General features: G+C 39.7%; 1 pseudogene; it reads left to right on the plus strand.

Moving 5' to 3' along the window:
* Positions 1-8,851: 8,851 nt before the first annotated feature.
* LOC116686855 (putative transcription factor ovo-like protein 3) lies at positions 8,852-16,197 on the plus strand (annotated as a pseudogene).
* The last annotated feature ends 2,742 nt before the right edge of the window (positions 16,198-18,939 follow it).

The following is an 18,939-nucleotide window of genomic DNA, read 5'->3' on the forward strand; positions in this document are numbered from 1 at the left end:
CTGAAGCTGAAGAAACCCTAAATGTTAACGGGAAAGCCCCGCGGACCTGAGGGGGAGAGAGCTGTTCATTTAACCGTGTTCTGTGTGCGAGTGAGAGTGAGCGGCACATAGCAACAGAAGGAATCTGTGTGTGTAGGGAGGGGCGCTGGGACTAGCCTATCACAGAACTTCGAATAAAAAAACATTACCGCGGACTTGATCTTAAAATTACAGGTTGCAGGAATGTCTTTCGCTGTACATGTTGTTGGTAAATGTGAGATTTTCGAGACACACAATCTCGTCTTCATATCAAAAACAAAAAAATGAATTTGGCGTCAACCCGTTCCTCCGCTTGGTCATTGTTTCTCTGAGGTCACATACTGACACCATGGACTGCTGGGATGGATGAAATTGGTCAAAATTGCGAGTCACACCAAAATCCACAGTGATTGGTTTAAATTGTGTGAGTTGTATCGCAACAACGCAAAAATCCTGGAGGGACTGTGCTATGAGTGTTTTCACTTAATTATTGGTGGGCTAGTTGCTAGCACCACAAAGTAGGCACTGCAGACTCTCACACCGTGTTTGATTCTTGGCCTTTTTCTGTGTAGTTTTGCATGTTCTTCCTGACTTTCTCTGGCAATACTATACTTATATTTTTAGTGACTTTTTTTTGACAACTATAACTATGACTTTTTCAGTTTTTTTGACATACGGACTTCGCATTCGCAACCTTGACTCTTAAACCATGGCACTCTGACCCCTCCATCCCTTGTCCGAAAAAAAAAAAAGCTACCAGCCTAGCTTATTGTGTCCTCTCTATAGTGCTGAAACCATTATGTATGACAATTCCACCCTGAAACTAAAATTAAGATGCTATTCCACCTTACACAACTTTTGACTTTGTCACATGGAGTGAGCAACCATCTACAGCTCAACATAACAAAGACTAGGAGGCTGGTGGTGGATCTAAGGAGAGCCAAGGCCCCAGTGAGCCCTGGTTCCATCCGGGGTTCAGTGTGGACATTGTGGGGACTACAAATACCTGGAGTGCACTTGGACAACTAACTGACTGGGCCAGAACACTCAAGACCGCTACATTAAAGTATTCTGATTCTGCTTCTGCTTTGACAATGCAACTGCAAACAGTGTGTTGCCCATCAACAGGTTTTGTGTGCATTTTTGCAGAATATGGTGACAACGCGGGGTGCAAAACGCAAGACCCAGTGACCCCCTCCTACCACACAAAACTAAACACATTCATGTAGTGACCATCAGTGACAGACACTAAGAACCAGTGGCACAGTAAACAGCAATCCCACCCCATAAACAAGCAAAATTTATGATAAATAATGTTAGATTAGCACAGCAAAATTTAATATATTTGTAGTGTTGTGTTTCAGAAGAAGTCTTAAAAGCCTCCAAACTTCTCTCATCTCTCTATATTTATTTATAATTAATTAAAGCAAAAGAAATACAAGACAAACACATCAATGTGGGCTATACACTTGATCTGAAACTCTGCAGAATGAAATTCTACTCCCGACAGTTTACTATTCTATTCTACTCTGCCCATAGTCTTCACAGTTTCTTTGGCTGGGGCCAGTTGTTATTGGTCACTCTCTTGGTTCAATGGTTCGTCAGTCACCCTCAAAGGGAGGAGCGTACCTTAATTTCACATAACTCTTACATGACTTCCCACATCACCAAATTCATAACAGTTGTTTCACAACTTCTGTCTCTTTCCTGTTTTTAGTCCTTTGCCCTTTTCCACTGTCCTACACTGTGTAACCTGTCTATACCAACTTTATTGTTATCTCAGGAGGGTGATGATCTGATCAAGCTTCACACATATTGAAACATTATCTAATCAGCTAAACACACACTGAAATGAGCCCTGTTCATTTTTTATTTTATTCCAAATTGCAATATGAACCCAAAATTCACTCAATACATGAGAAGTGTGAGAAGGCAGAATCATGACACACCCATCCTGTGCTCATGGCTGCTTTAGCTCCTCTAGTGTCTCTTAATTCTTAGTGGCCATCGCGTTACCCTAAACCCAGTTGGAACACTGAGCTGCTTAGCCTGGTGGTAGCTGGTTGCTCCTGGATCCCGGGCCTGTTGAGCTGGGAGACTCGTTTGTCTCAACCACCTACAGAGCCAGCGGTCAGTTTTCTCCGCTTCCCTCCCGCTCAGTCCCACCTCAAAACATCACATAAGTATGTACATTGTCAGTCAGTGAGTGGCTATATTGTCTTGTGGGGAATGCACAGCACCAAGGTGAATCCAGCACTTCTACCTAGGGTCCACCTTACCTCCTGCAATGTGATTCCCAGTAAACACAAACCCTGAATTACCAGAGCGGCGCACACAGTGACAGGAAGAACCCCGTAACTACCAGATTGAACGGAATGCAGTGTACAGGAGGGAATGTATCCCATCCCAATGCCAATCAGAAAAGGCAAAGATGATGCCAAAATTAACGACTGGAACTGCAGTGTCCCTCAGCACCTGGACGGGCGCACTTATCAACAGTGGGGCTCGAAAGTTTGGGGCACCCCAGTAAAAATTGTTTAATGTGCATCAAGAAGCCAAAAAAAAGATGAGAAAATCTCCAAAAGCATCAAATGATGGATTAGACATTTGTATAATATGTCCACAAACATTTAATTTTTATTTCCATCTTTTACCATTTCAAATAAAGAAGACACCAAAAAAACAATCGCATCGCAAAATTTTGCCACTCTGCAGCGTTTAGCATGCACCGCACCCTTTGGAAAACTGAGACCTGACAGTGTCATGGTTTCGTTCAATCATCTCTTGAAAGACCAAGTGATGTCAATCTTAGGTTTTGAATGCCAAGACTCATCAGACCTTGCCCCCAACAAGCAGCACCATGGTTTTCTGTCTAAGCATGTTGTCTAGAAAAACTGAAACTGAAACAGTTTGCACTACAAAAGCAGAGAAAGGCTATAAGAAGATAGCAAAGCTTTTCAGATTGCCAATCCTCTGTTCCGGAATGTAATTAAGAAATGGCAGTCAATCAGGATACATTGAAAGTTTAAAGCAAGATCTGGAAGACCAGAAAATATCGACCAGAACGAATCGCACAATTGTGAGAAAAGCAAGTCAAACCACGTTTGACTGCACGATCCTCCAGAAAGACCTGGCAAACACTGGAGTGTGGTACACCATTCCACTATAAAAGATACTTGTACATATATGGTCTTCATGGAAGAGTCATCAAGAAAACCTCTTCTAAGTCCTCACCACAAAAAAGATTAGCAATGAACATATAACAAGCCTGATGCATCGGTCGAAATGAGCAAGGTACTTTGGAGAAAAAGGGCACAGAATTTAATAAAAAGAACCTCTGTCCAACTGTTAACCATGGGGTGGATCAATCATGCTTTGGGTTTGTATTGCAGCCATGGGCACAGGGAACATTTCCAAGTAAAAGGAAAAATTGATCCAGTACATTTCAGCAAGTTTTTGGACGCTAACTTGATGCCTCGCTGCCTGAAAAGTGCCTAGTTATTAAACGGTAATTACATCAAGGGGCGTTAAACTGAAGATTTTGCCATGGCCTTCACAATCTCTGACCTCAACATAATTGAAAATGTTTACATAGACCTTAAAAAAAGAAGCAAAAGATGGAAGACTTTGAGAATGGCTAAGATACCTCAAACAAGACTTGAAAAGACTCTTGGCTGGCTACAAGAGCATTCCAGCTGTGATACTTGCCCTTGGGCAGTCCAAGTATTAACTCTGCCGGGTCCCTAAACTTTGTGCAGATGCCATTTTTTGGTTTCTTTTATTTGAAAGTGTAAATGATGGAAATAAAATCTAACTTTTTGTGACATATACAATGTCTATCTGTCTTTAATGCTTTTGGAGATTTGTCCATCAACTTTTCAATGTATCGGTTAATGTCTCCTGTGTCTTTAGTGTAGTAGTCAGGAGCTCAATCAATTAAGTCACAACACATCGTGTCTAGAGAGCAACTAAATAAGGAGAATGGCGGGTGGGCTCGGTATCCTAGCAAACAATTGTCAATCATATGGCCGCATGGATAGTAAAATAATTCTGGATTTCAAACAGAGACAACGTACCCTGGTAACACTATATTCCCAATGTTCACTTGCATTTAATTGTGTTTTCTTTAAAAATGTTGAATTTAACGTGTATGCAATGTAATCCCTAGATGGGAGTTTTATAGTACAACTGCCATACAACACGGGGTGAACAATGGCAAAAGTAGTTCTACTTCGCGGGAAGCCACAATGTATTCATCGTTAGGACCACTGTTATAAAAATAGATTCATCATCAGGAGTTATGTGTATGTTTATTTATACTCAAGTATTAGTGGTAAGGATCATCTTTTAATCTTGTAGGCCCAGTGCCACAGTAGAAGCCTATTGAAACTGAAGAAATATTATTATCTTTCGCTGGCAAATGAAAGGCCTTTTTGAGGACTTAACATATCAAAACTCGCCAAATATTGGCGGACGCATCAAGCCTGGTGAACAAGTACATATTTTAAGCGTTTTGGGAATAGACCCCAAAATGGCCGCTACCGTCCCCTAAAAAAGAAAAGAAATTGGAGCACTCTGCATAACATTTAATTTAGACTAACGAACACAGTTACACATAGTACATCAAGACGTACAAAAAAGCTCATTGGAGCCTTACCCTTACGCTACAGGTAGTCCGCCATTTTTAAACTGGAAGTTCAACATTTTTGCGATTTTTGGCCATTTCCATGTTGTGTCCTTAAAAAAACTCCCCCTAGAGATTTCATCAAGCGTCTTCGATTTGGTCGTGTGCCATCTAAGATGTTAAAGCTGAAAAGTTTTAAAGAAAACCTTTCGTCATAGGGCATGGCCATGGCTGAGGGCCTTTTGTACGTTTCACCATCCAACAGGAATTTGGGTAACACAGTTGTACATTGCCAACTGGCTCGAACTTTTTACGATTCTAACTCCAACTCGAGGACATTACTGGACAAATTGAGTCAAAGTCATAGCGCCCCTAGTGGCAACAGGACGTAGGGCCAAAACTATACTTTCATACTTTCATCCGGTCAACTTCAATTCGGTCTGTGTCATCTAAGACCTCACGATGAAAGGTATTAAAATACAACTTTTTTCATTCAACGGTGTCGGCATGACTTTTTTAAAGCATTTTCGATGAACAAAAGTTGTTGTAACTTGAGTGTGCGTTGTCATATCTGCTTGAAATTCTCACGATTGACAAAGTCCAAGCCAAAATGGACTTTTGGCCATATTGCCTCTCGCTGGCAACAGGAAATCAGCTTACATGACAAACTCATTCGATTACATGTGCTTATAACGTGTGGTCTACATGGATATTGAGCCCCTCCTATACTAAACCATGGCCGTGTGCTCACTTCACCCCAATTTTAATGGCTTTTGAACTGTTAAGTAGAATCTTAGGTGTTGGGTATCACTGATGAACTCAGCAAACACTTCCTTTTGAATTGTGATGGTTTGCCCCGCCCCATCCGTTCCAAACCACTTTTTCAAACTCCTCCCAGGCCGTGTGAGTGATCTGCATAAAACCTGGTAAGTACATCTCCAGTGGCCTGATAAAAATTTACTAAAATAATTTTGCAAGTATGCGCATTTGATGCTCAAACAAATTTACCTAGCTAGTTACAAAATAATCTATGAGAAGACGTTAGGGCCACTGGTGGAAATGATGCGAGTCCTGAGAATAAGCAATTCTGAGATTAAATCAGAATTCTGAGATTAAAGTCAGAATTCTGAGAATAAAGTCAGTACTCACATACATTTTTCACCAGTGGCCCTAATCCTCTTCCGTATAATCAGTCTCGCCAAATTAAAAGTTATCGCATAAATTTGTTCAGAGTCCCATCATTGTCGAGGGCCCACTAGGATAGTCCATCAAATTTGACGAAGAACGACCATTAGGAGGCGCTACAATCAACGTTAATTTTTTTTTGGCCTATAACTCACTTATTTAAATGGGAAATATGCAATTTTCAATATCTCTGCCATAGTAAAGCATCGACATGAAACTTTTGATACTTGTTTGGCATGCCAATTTTGCGAAGATCGCCATTAGGGGCATTGTGCCAACTCACGTAGACTAGTCCCGCTTTCGGACACACCCGGTGATGCCGCAAGGAGGCTTGGACCCTGTCATAACTGCTTGCATTTGTAGTTCAACTTTATTCCTACTATTTGTGTTTATTATTTGGTTTTTGCATGTTTTATTTTCACATGATCATTTTTATGCTCTTTAATTTTTGTTTAAAGCCCTTTGAATTGCCTTTGGTGCTGAAAGGTGAAATAGAATAAAGTTCCTTGCCTTACAACCTCAGCCTGTCAGTCAGTTCCCCGGCCTAGAAACCAATGTTATCCTGCTTGTCTCACGAAGTAAACGTCAACAGCATCGACTGCTTTCAGCTCGCCATTAAGTCATATCACAGGAAAAGTGTTTTGCGTGAGTTTGAAAACTACAACCCACTACTTTATAGAATAAAGTTAACTGATTATTGTTTCATTCTATCTCTTATGGATCTTATCTCTCTGATTACTCTCCATTGTGCTTTTTCTGATTCTGATTCTTATAGAATAAACAGATACAATAGTGAGCTAAAGAAGCAAAGCCGTTCTAACTTAAAGAGGCAGGAAGGGGTGTGGCAGACAATGAAACACATCAACAGTAAACATGGCCTCTTGTATGTCCTGTCAGACTGGTCATTTACCTGAAGCAAAACAACAAAATCTCTCGTCTTTAATCAAGCCATTGTTGATGGCTCTGTAAAGCTAATCTTTGATTTGTGTTACATTATGTTAAACAAAGTTAAAACCAGCTTTTTGCCAAGACCCACAGGGGGCAGTAAATGTAACATCAACCCGATTAACAAAAAATATTTTTTCGATGAACAGTCTTTGTTTTTTATGGTAGCTATCCATCCATAATCAACATAGCTCATATAATGGTAAAACATCAGTAGACAAAGAGGCTGGATTAGTTTAACTTTGAAGGCCGTTTTTTTGTCTAGTTCATGAGAAAAGTGAAGCTACCGTCTTTGCCATTTAATTTCCATGCTGCAGCACGCAGACTGGTGTTTTGCATAGTTAGCGTGCAGTTCTGGAAGGCTACACACACAGTACAATGAACAGTCCTCAGCAAGCACAGGAAATCTACCAGAACATATCATCATATTATTGCCCAGTAAAAGAATTATTTTTAAAAGGCACATATATTACTGAGACTCTAAACTTACAGGGTTTCTACAGGTATAACAAGATTTTAATTGGACTTTTTAAGAGATTTTACACTGCGCTATTGTTCTATTCCACTAACACAACAATATTGTAATTACTTATTAAATTATATAATTATTAGGATAAGAACCCTGTATATTTTTAAATCCCAATAAAACAAACAACATACCCTTTTAATTATTCCAAAGTACCCCTAGAGGTATACGTAACCCTATTTGAGAAACACCTCCCCTTTTTCTGCCGTGGGGGCACCAACGGGCACTTTTACAACTTTTTTTTACATGGGGGCATCCCATGAGTGCCACCAGTGGCTCAAGTTTGTTAAATCTGTATTCAAAGCAGGGCCCTGCTTTTTTTAAAAGTGTCTTGAGATAATTTCTGTGTGATTTGGTGCTATATAAATACAATTAACTTCACCCAGTGAGCCTTGAGCAGCACTTAACTTCTGGTCCGAGGGTAAACATGCTGTAGCTGTATTGCTTACAACTAGAACTGCAAGCAGTTATGACGGGTCCAAGCCTTTGCGCCAGTCATCCCGACGCGAGTCGACGTCGAGAACTGTTGTTTGACAATACTTTAACATCAACTAACTGACATACCCCAACATTGCTTAAGCACCTTAATGATTGAGTAAAAATCCAAAACCGATCTACGTCGACAAAAGCGCCAAGTAATGGCCAATCCTTCATGTGTTAGTTATCTGCAAACACAAACGTTGATTATATGTCCCCCCCTAATGGCAGATTAGTGGCATGTTTGAACTAATCTTAACCTTTTTGCTGATAGAATTTAAATTGCTGGAAATTGATACATCTGTTTGGTAGCCAGCTAGGATATTTGTTTGGTCGACAGAACCAGAACCCAAGCGTAACAATGCAAAACGCAAACATCAGGAAATATCGAGAGGTGTGTGACCGCAAGGTTATGTGGTACATTGCTATTACAAATATCCCAGAGACCAAAAGGATTTTTACAACCTCTGGTCATCTGATTTCATTTTCTATAAGCTTGTAAAACATCAACCCTGTTGTCCATATTCAATCTTTGAACATCATCAAAAGGTTGTAGAACCATAAAGCACATATAAATATAAATAAATGAAACCGAACATGAATCTCACAGATATACTGTATATTTGTATTGCACACACCAGCAATGCCAAACAAGCATTGTGTTAAACAAACAGTTCTATATATTTTGAGTCATCCAGTGCAAAATAACAGATTGACATTATAAACTCATATAAGGACAAATATTTACATTTCTTACATAGAGTGTATCATCTGCATGTAACAGTACGGATTAATTGCACAATGACCCTGAAAAACTCGGGCTTCTAGTCTGGATACAAAAACTTCTGTAAGGGATAGGAAGACAACAAGACATCAGCAGAGCCACTATAAGGTTTTAGCTCCAAAGACAGTATGTTTCTACTAGTTATTTATGTGAGTTACAAAGTTAAGTCAGAATTGCCGGTTTGGGGTCATACTGGACGCACTTGGCCTCAGAAGGAATAAAATGGCCCAAAATTGTCTATGTTGATATATAGAGCCCCCAATGGCCTGTCTTTACAAAATTTGAGGCGGGTATGGCTGCAGCTGGAGCGCCCCATCATGCCGTCCTGTCTCATGCCATCCCTTCTCATCCCAGTGTGTCCAACGGTAAATTCAGAGGGTCAAAATAAAAATCGCGAATAATTTTCCAGATGGTCAGGGTAAATTTGTACCCGTTGTTGCAACATCATTGAATTTTTTTTTTAAACTGTTAAAGCAACAATTTTTTCATGTTTGCTCATTTCTGAATGTTATTGTTGTGTTGTTCCCTGATATTAATGAGCCTACATTTGATGAACCTGCATCAGCAACTCAGCCATTTCTGCCAACTAACAGCAGGATTTCCTGAGGAGGGATAACAGATCTGCACACACAAGAACAAGATACAAAATAAACATGTTACACTCTTTCCAAGAGTCCTTTTTAATTGATATGCTATATCGTTTTCATCCTTCACAGGGACATTGCTGCAATACAATGTACTTATCAGCATGGCAGAGGGCATGAGGCGGAGGCTCCAGTTGCAGCCATAAGAATTTTTTGTTTGCCTTCACTATCTGCATATTTAGAGACAGACATATATTTTTTAAACTTTTAAAAACACACCCAATCATTTCAAGTATTTTATTCATTAGCATGATAGTTACACAACTTTTACTTTGAAAAGTGAGAGATAGCCTATTGTTTATTAGCATTTTATCCTAGATGCAAGCTTTATTTTGAAAAGTAGAAGCTCTGGACGCACCCGCCGGGATGGCAGAAGGTTTTTTAATTTGTCTTTAATCTGCATTATTTTAAATACGGACATATTTTTAAGTGTTTTATTCATCAGTATGATAGTGATTATGATATATTTGGACCGTGCTTAAATGCACACTGCCACATGTACAGTTAAGGCTGTAGAGTGAGTTTTACGCATGAGAAGAATAATGGTGGAGGGGAGGAAATATCCTCAGAAAAACAATAGGGTTCCACAGCCCTGCTGTGTGGACCACGTAGCTTTGTTCCCAGCCTCTCGGCTTGGACCCCTTAATAAGTAACACACATTCAAATATTTTTTTATGAATTTAAAAGTGAACATCAAACATAGAACACTGAGCATCAAACATGTTTAAATGTAATGGGAAGACCTGACCAAACTCCTAAAGTGTGAGCCCATGCAAAACTCAGAATGCATGCTCATCTGAGCCTGAAATGTGGATTTTATGGTAAGCGCAATAAATACTCAAAATATATACATATTGAAGTACAGCACAGTGTTACTTAAAATTAAATTATTTAGAAAGGAGTGTGTTGTTAGAAAATGAAAATCCGGTACCGAGATGTACCTGTGAAAGTTTCATCTAAGTCCTGTAATTTAACACGTTTAACATATTTTGTAACACTTTTTTTTCTAAAACACAGTATTTGGAAGTGCACACATTAGAAATTATAACATAGATTAAAATTATTATGTTTCTCTTATAATGAAATATTGTAATCTAAACCACGACAACCTGCTGATTTTGCAGTGGAACTCCTGACCCCCGAGGGTTAAGCAGCAAGGAAGTTCTTTATTACTTACCAATTTGAATATTATGGCCACAGTTGTTTCCACTGTTACCATCCATTGCCAACCACTGACAGATAAACTTGAATAGTTCAGCTGTTCAATTTTTACATGAATAAAATATATATTATACTACATATTGGAACATTGGCAGTATGTGAATGCAGTTTTTGAAATGTGGGACATACACTGCTAAATGTAAGAGATGGGACTAAAGGGTTTCTACTACCTACGTTTGTTCTTCTTGATCATCCTGATGTTCTTGGAGTGACCTCTATTGCTATTGCATGATGGGGTTTAGTCTCGAGCTACTTTGTATTGCCATGCAGAGTCCAGTGAAATAGATCCTCGCAGTCATTGTTCTTTACAAATGCCACTTACTGTGCAGACAATTGGACCAGGTTGTGCAGTTTACTTTCAAATATTTCGTTCATAAGCAGACTTTTCAACAGAATAATACTCTGTTTTGACAGTTTTGGAAATTTTAATACTACATTTTTACATCACCTGTTTTCTGTCCAGGGTTGCAGGGGCTGCTGCTTATCTCAGTATTGACAGAAAAAGTATCATCAGGTATGTGTAATCATGCAAAGATCACCGTCACAGACAGCAAGTGCTTAAAAGTGTGTGTGAATGGCCTTTGTGTTTTTTTTTTGAAGCTCTGTAATCCCCCAACAATTGCAAGAGAAAGAGGCTAAAAAAAGAGAAAGGGCTGATTTACCTAGCATTAAGGCTGTGGCTCCTCTGACTTGCTCCTGTTACTCAGACCGTGCCCTTGTCTGGAGCCAGGACTTGGTCCGAGGCACAAATTTGCATTCCAAGGGCCCTTGAATGCGAAACTCCCCGGATTCCATACCTGACATGCAAAACCAGTGGGGGACCAGTTAAAATGGCGCACACATACAGTCAACACGGTGTACTCCAGTCATGAGCATTCTACCCCCCTTCTTTAGAGCTCCAAACCTCACCACTCTTCCAGAGGTGTTATGGAATAAGCACTGTGATTTTGCTGGGATACAGTACCTACAGATTGCTGGGGTTGTGATATAAGGATTGGAAGTAAGGTAATATCTAGGTTGGCAGATAAACTAAAAGCAGTGTGTGTGCAAGGATCAGAGGTTAGGACGGATCACGGAAGTTGAAGAAAAAACAAATAAGGATAAGAGAATTCAAAAGGATGCCTAGGTCTTTCCTTGTTAAAAAGAAACGTGGGGCATGTGGGAGCATGGCAATGGAAAGAGCCAGAACAGCTTGAGTGGAAAAAGATAACACAGAAGGTAAAATTTAATAAACAAATCTTTAATGTTTTTCAGCTGTCAGAATTAGGCAGAACATCAAAGTTGTTTTTGTCCGTGTTAAATGTAGCATGTATTTTTTGTTGTTGTGGTATGTATGCAGGTATGTATTATGTATTTATATTATCTACGATTTGTATATGTGTCATTCATTAGAGTTTGTTAATTTACTTATACACAAACAATTGTTTATTTTTATCCATTTTAGTGAGTGAAATTGCTACGGCACAGATACCCTGCAGTCCTGACACCCAACCTGCAACTGTGCCTCAGTCAGTAGCCACCATAGGGTGTGGACAGCAGCTGAATGACAGTGTCATACCTTTTGCAGCATCAGAGGACCAGGAGCTGACACTAAGCCGACTGGTCAACGTTTATGCTAAGGGGCTCCTTCACCATCCAGTGCCCTGGCACTGGTCAACAGAGCAAAGGTAAGTCGGCTTTTCTTGTCAAGTATAGTGTCACTCCTATATTATGACCAAGTTTACTGGGCTTCATACAATGTTCCCCAACTTTTGGCATGTTTTTGTACTCTATACTGATAACTATCATATCTAGTATCAGCTAGTGAATAGCTAGGAATAGGACAGCTGACAGCTTGGAAAGACAGTTTACTGAAGGAAATGGACTTGACTGGAACACATGGACTAGCAATCCCTGGTGGCAGCAGCTTACTATGTTAGAGTGTACATTTACAGCCCAAGCCCATTATTTACCCCAAGACTCGTGAGAACAGGGGTGAAAGATGATTCACAGGCAGTGCTATCACTTGAAGTGGAACACACCTCAAAAAGGGAAAGCACTTCAGTGGCCCACAGTATTAAGGTAAGGCCTTATCACACCAGGGAGGTTTTCTGAGTCCAATTATCACACATAAATGTTTTAAACGGTTGCTTTTACACAGAAAACCAAATTACACAGCGATAAAGTGAAGTACGAGGTAAATTCTTCTGAGCTTTTGCACCGCAATAAGGGCAGCAACCATACATTGTGTTGTATACTTATGGAATTATAAAACAACAACAAGGAAGCTGTAGTCCAAACTCAATTGTATGTTCTGTATGTCAAACTTAAAACATTTTCACACCATATCATAGTTCATTTTCTCTAATTTTTATTACTGTCCTTTTTAGCACCTGCACAGGTCTGATTACAATTTCCCACATGGCCTTTACGGTAGCCCAATTCTTTATATTATCAGTATTTGGTTTCTGCCCATACACTTCTTTTCCTTGGCGGCCTACTCTGCAGCACAGTGCTACCTTCTGCTTTGTCCTTAGTGGCAGGGCTGCATTATCCTGTGAACTTTGGTTACGGTCACTGGACTTCACACTCATTCAAACTGTACAGCAGTCTTTCCTTTAAGGCCATTATACACCAGGCGTGATGAATATTTCGCATCAAAACTTACAGGCAGCTGTCTTTGTCAAGGTTGAAAGGAGACATTTTAGGGTTTGTAACACAAGGCCAAAGGCGGCAGCTTTACATGTAGCACATTTCCGCAACTGGCATTTTAATGTTCATTACTAAAACATTAAAGAGCAGTTTAAAGACATTAAGAAAAAGATAAAATACAAAAGAAAAGTTACAGTGCAGTTAAGGATGAACATTAAAGAGCTTATTAAACAACTAAAAATATAAAGCAGCAAACAAGATTTAGGCTGCTCTATACACGTAATCCTCCCTCAATCCTTGCCGATCCCAGAATGGGCCCGTCCCACCGGTCCACTTTTTAACCCTCTCTATATGATTATATAGATTGTAATATAGTTTAACAATGCTACTTCAGTAATGAATTAACAATTATTTAAAGAATGGCAAACCAAAAAATAAAGGTCTTCAACCTTGATTTAAAGAAATGCAAGTAGTGACAGACCTGCAGTTTTCTGGGAGCTTCTTCCAGATATGTGGAGCATATAACGAAAGCTGCTTCCCCCTGTTTAGTTTTAACTCTGGGACAGCAAGCAGACCGGTCCCAATACCTGAGAGGTCGGGGTGGTTCATAGTAGTAGCAGATCTGAAATGTATTTTGGCCCCTAAAAGATAGTTTTAGAGGTAGTAAAGTCAAGGCAGCAACAGATCTTTGGAGAGTGAAGCAACTTCCAAGACAGTGGAGGAGGGCTACAGAATTGAGAAAGAAGGCAGTAATGTGTTAGATTGACAACTTTAAGGAAAGCAGAAAGCCTTAAATATCAACAGAAAAGGACTGAGCTACGCAACTATTGCAAAGGGATAGTAAGGAAAAGTGAAACACGTAATGGGACTTATGGGGAGTTAGAGCTTACTTAGTAAAGCTGTACACTGATGGGGTAAGGGAGTTAGCATAACCATTAGATATGCCTCCATGGGGTAATAGCACAATGCATCTTAAAGCCCGCACTCTAAGAGATGGAAATAGTAGTACGTCAGCATCCGTCCGCTGGCCTAATGGTGCCCTATAGGCTGTAATAATCCTCTGACATGTGAGTTTTGTGGAGCCTTATTCGAGCAGCATGGATAAAGCCGCGACGCATGGTCCAGAAGGATCTTTAGGCCTAAGAGAATTATTCATTTTTATATAGGACAATTTAGGCCTCTGTCTTCTAAAGTAGAAGGTAAGATTTTAAATTTTATTTAGTTTAGTCGTAGCGAGATAGTTTTGGTACCTAGAAAGGATCAAGCTAATCACCACCTCAGTGTAGAAAGCCAAAATACCAGTGTTTTGTGCTTGGAGCACACCAGCACTATTAGGCATACTGTGTATTGATAACTGTTAAGACTGCACAGTTTTCCTTGTAAGTTAACAGAGTAAGAAAATCCTGATGCTGATCATCCATTTTTTCATATTCATCAAGCAGTTACTCTTTCTACAGCCCCGTCCCCGTACTTCCCCCAGCTCAGGTGACTTTGTGTGCTCGTTGTGCCACAAGATATTCCCTCTGCCAGCGCATTTTGACTCGACACTTGAAGTGCCACAGCCTGGTGAAGAGACATCCTTGTCGATTTTTGGCAAAGGATTCACATACCTTCGACTTCAAGAGGCATATGCGAACCCACACAGTCAAATAAACTTTACTCAACTCCACACACACACCACACACACACACACACACACACACACACACACACACACTACAGCAGTTTTAGAACAATAATGTCTGCTGCATCCTATAGGCTTTCTTTGAAAATCCTTTACATAAATCAAAGTATAGACCCACATTTTAAAAATACTCTGTTACAATCAGAAATTATTAAGCTGCAAGTGCAAGTCGGGTGGCGCAACCGGCCTTCCGCCATTACCCCCTACCATCTGGGGAGGTAAAGGCCCATTTATCACTTCTTGCAGCTAAAATTACGCCACGGTTCAGATAAAGTTCTTTGATCTTTACAAAATTTGGAGTCAGCCATAAAAAAAGACAAAACGCCACACACCGGTGAAACAACCTGACGGTTGTGTTTAGGAAAGGAACAACAGCAAAAGGAAGGAGGAGGACAGCAACAACAAGGGGACGGTTATGATTAGGAGAAGAAGAATGCGAAAATCCCAAAACCTCCTCCTCCTTTTCAATACAACTTGCTAAGTAATTGTGCTGTTATCACGAAAGACGCTTCTAATTGGAATGCATTCGTTTAACATTGTGCTCACCACTACAAAAATGTTGAAAATCGTGTACCTGTACATGAATCAATAGATAAATAATTTTACCATTTCACGAATTGCCATGAGAATGGGGCTGGGCTAGAACAGGCACAATGATGTTAATGTTTTGTTTTACTAGAAAATAAATGCACTTAAATACTACTGCAGGAGTTCTATTACATTAAACTTCAAATTAGCTACTTTTTCCTCAAATGACATAGGCCTGTTAGTACAACATGGCATATTTTAGTTTGGTTTTGCAATGTGACTTAGATGGCTCTGCTGTAAAAGATGAATAAAGATTAGAGTTGTCAGCTGTTTGGCCGAAAGCTGACAATTATGAAGCTCTGATCATGAAACCTTAATAAAATCCTACAATTAAAATACATAATAATAATCAAAGTTTAAGGATACTGTTGATAGCACCCACACCCCTTCTTCCAAGGTTTATGAGGATGTAGTGTAGCACCCTTACTATATGGCCTGTAGACACACAGTAGGTCTGGCAATGCAAGACTACAAACCACTGATTCCAATCCAATGTAATAATGCATCCCCACGAACTTGCACTGGAAAAAAAACTCTTTTTCTCTCACCCTGATGCAGGTATACGTCCCTACAAGTGTGAGCTATGTGAGAAAGCCTTCACACAGCGTTGCTCTCTGGAGTCCCATAGAGAAAAAATTCATGGTGTTCCACAGTATGCCTACCGCCAGAGCCGCTCCAAGATCTTTGTATGTGAGGACTGTGGTTACACCTCAAACCGCCCTGATGAGTATTTCCTTCATGTAAGACAGTGCCACCCGGCAGTCCTGCCCTCCGAAGGTACTACCCCGCCAGGTCCTGAGAACAGCAGCTTTCTTCAGAAGACAGTAAACTCAACCCCTATTTGTACTCACCCCTGCATACTACATGTAGATCTCATTCTAATTCTAAAAGACATTGTATGGGATCATTGCAGTGGAGCTCTTTCAAGTAGTTCATAATAGACATTTTAAGGAATTTTTGAATTTGTATTCAACTAAGTTGTAAGAGTTCTTTTTTGTTCATCAGTCTTTTTTTCAACTATAGATTTTAATTTAAAAGATAACTTTTTTAAATTGTTTTTTTTGCACAGTTAAATAAAAATGAGGATCAAAAATTAACTTAATGTTTTTGTGTTAATTACGTCGAAATGCATTTTTGGTAATTTTTAGCTGACAGGCAAAAAATGTCAATAAAGCCACAGAATGTTGGTATTCTGTGAGAAAGGGACCCACCATGTCACATCAAACAATTGTTTAATTATTATATACGTGATACAAGACTTCACAGAACCAATCAGCAGCAAAATGCCCAACTTTTGATCTGCTGGAGCTGACAAAATGACCTTCCACCTTCTGCCCAATACAAAGTTCCACTATCTTATAGTCCTTGAAATACAGTGGGGCTCGAAAGTTTGAGCACCCCAGTAAAAATTTGTAGTAAATTGCATAAAGAAGCCAAGAAAAGATGGAAAAATCTCCAAAAGGCATCAAGTACAGATTAGACATTCGTATAATATGTCACAAAAGTTAGATTTTATTTCCATCATTTACACTTTCAAACAACAGAAAACAAAAAAATGGTGTCTGCAAAAGTTTAGGCACTGCAGAGATAATACCTTGTACTGCCCCTTTGGCAAGTATCACAGCTTGGAACGCTTCTTGTAGCCAGCTAAGAGTCTTTCAATTCTTGTTTGAGGTATCTTCGCCCATTTGTCCTTACAAAAGTCTTCCAGTTCTTTGTGATTTCTGTGAATTAGTTGCGGTCGGAGATTGTGAAGGCCATGGCAAACACCTTCAGTTTCGCCTCTTGATGTAATCTACTGTGATTTTGAGGTATGTTTAAGATCATTATCCTTTTGTAGACCTTCCTCTCTTTAACTCAGCTTTTTCACAGATGCATCAAGTTTGCATTCCAAAATTTGATGAAATTATTGAATCCATTTTTTCCTTCTACTCTCGAAATGTTCCCTGTGCCACTGGCTGCAATACAACCCCAAAGCATGATTGATCCCCCCATTCTTAACAGTTAGACAGAGGTTCTTTCATTAAATTCTGTGCCCTTTCTTCTCCAAACGTACTTTGCTCATTCCGCCGAAACGTTTTATTTTAACCTCATGGTCCCCAGAACTTGTTTCCACATGCATCAGGCTTGTCTATTGTTCAATTGCAAACTTCAAACACGATGTTTTTGGTGAGGACGTAAAGAGGTTTTCTTCTGATGACTCTTCCATGAAAGCCATATTTGTACAAGTATCTCTTTATATTGGGATGGTTACCACAACTCCAGTGTCTGCCAAATCTTTCTGGATGGATCGTGCAGTCAAACATGGGTTTTGAATTGCTTTTCTCACAATCGGGCAAGTTGTTCTGTCTGATATTTTTCTTTTTCTTCAGATCTTGCTTTAACTTCCACTGATCTGATGACTGCCTTTCTTAATTAAATTCCGAACAGAGGATATTGGCATCTGAAAACGCGTTGCTATCTCTTTTAGCCTTCTCCTGCTTTGTGAGCGTCAACTATTTTCAATTTCAGTTTTCAGACAACTGCTTAGAAGAACCCTGGTGCTGATTGTTGGGGCAGGTCTGATGATTCTAGCATTTAAACCTTAAATTGACATTAGCTGGTCTTTCCAGACGATGATTGTCAGTCTCAGCTTTCCAAAGGGGTAGTACAAGTATTAAGGCTGAATCCCAATCCTTCGTCTTACCCCACCCCTGCCCCTTTCCCTAATTTTGCGCGTTCACGCGGGACCTAGTGGTGTCCCAATTGCTAGGGTAGGGGATAGACCAGGGGTGTATAGCCCTAGAACCGAGTGTGGACGCACCTCACTTAAACACACTATCAACAGTACATAATAACAATAGCATCGACCAGAGAGACGCATAACTGTAAGTACTTTGGCTTAAATAATTCATTAAAAGTTACGCCAGTCTGTTTTATGGTCTATACAGTCCTGTGCATACATACTTGCAACCATTTCCTAACTGAAACTTTTTAAATTGCTAGCTGTATCAACGCTAATCGCTAACGCTAATGCTAATCGCAACGTTGATTTGCACAACAGTCCCGCATTTCCTGCCTTGAATGGACTGTATACATCGCATAGATTGTATACTATAATATTAATATAACGGTCTATGATTCATTGCTATGTGCTTTACATATACCGCCTGTATCACACAGGAGACACAGCAGCTCCACAGCAGCTGGTCCACTTTGGGGCTGAAAATGAGCAACGTTTCCTAAATCAGTGTTCATGTTGCACCCATTCATTATTGCATCGTACTGTATATTGTATAATTTATAATTAATTTCATTGTTCATGCACTTGTATAATGTTATTGGTTTTGATATGGGACACTGATGAAATGTGAGGGGGGGTTACAGCCAACAGGCATCAGACTGGTCTGGAATTCAGAACAGCTGTAGTTAATTGTTTGTTTGTGGTCTTTTTTTTTGTTGTTTTTTTTCAAATGAGTGCCTTTCTATGTGTGTGGCATGTTAGTTCTGGTTCTAATAGTTGATAAGGTTCTGTAACATCATTTTAGTACCATTTTTGCCTGTTAGTTTCAATTTATCGCATAAAGAATGATTTTTGTAAACAAAATGTTTTTGTGAACATCAATGACATTC

The sequence above is a fragment of the Etheostoma spectabile genome, unplaced genomic scaffold, assembly GCF_008692095.1.
Source record: "Etheostoma spectabile isolate EspeVRDwgs_2016 unplaced genomic scaffold, UIUC_Espe_1.0 scaffold512, whole genome shotgun sequence".
NCBI lineage: Eukaryota > Metazoa > Chordata > Actinopteri > Perciformes > Percidae > Etheostoma > Etheostoma spectabile.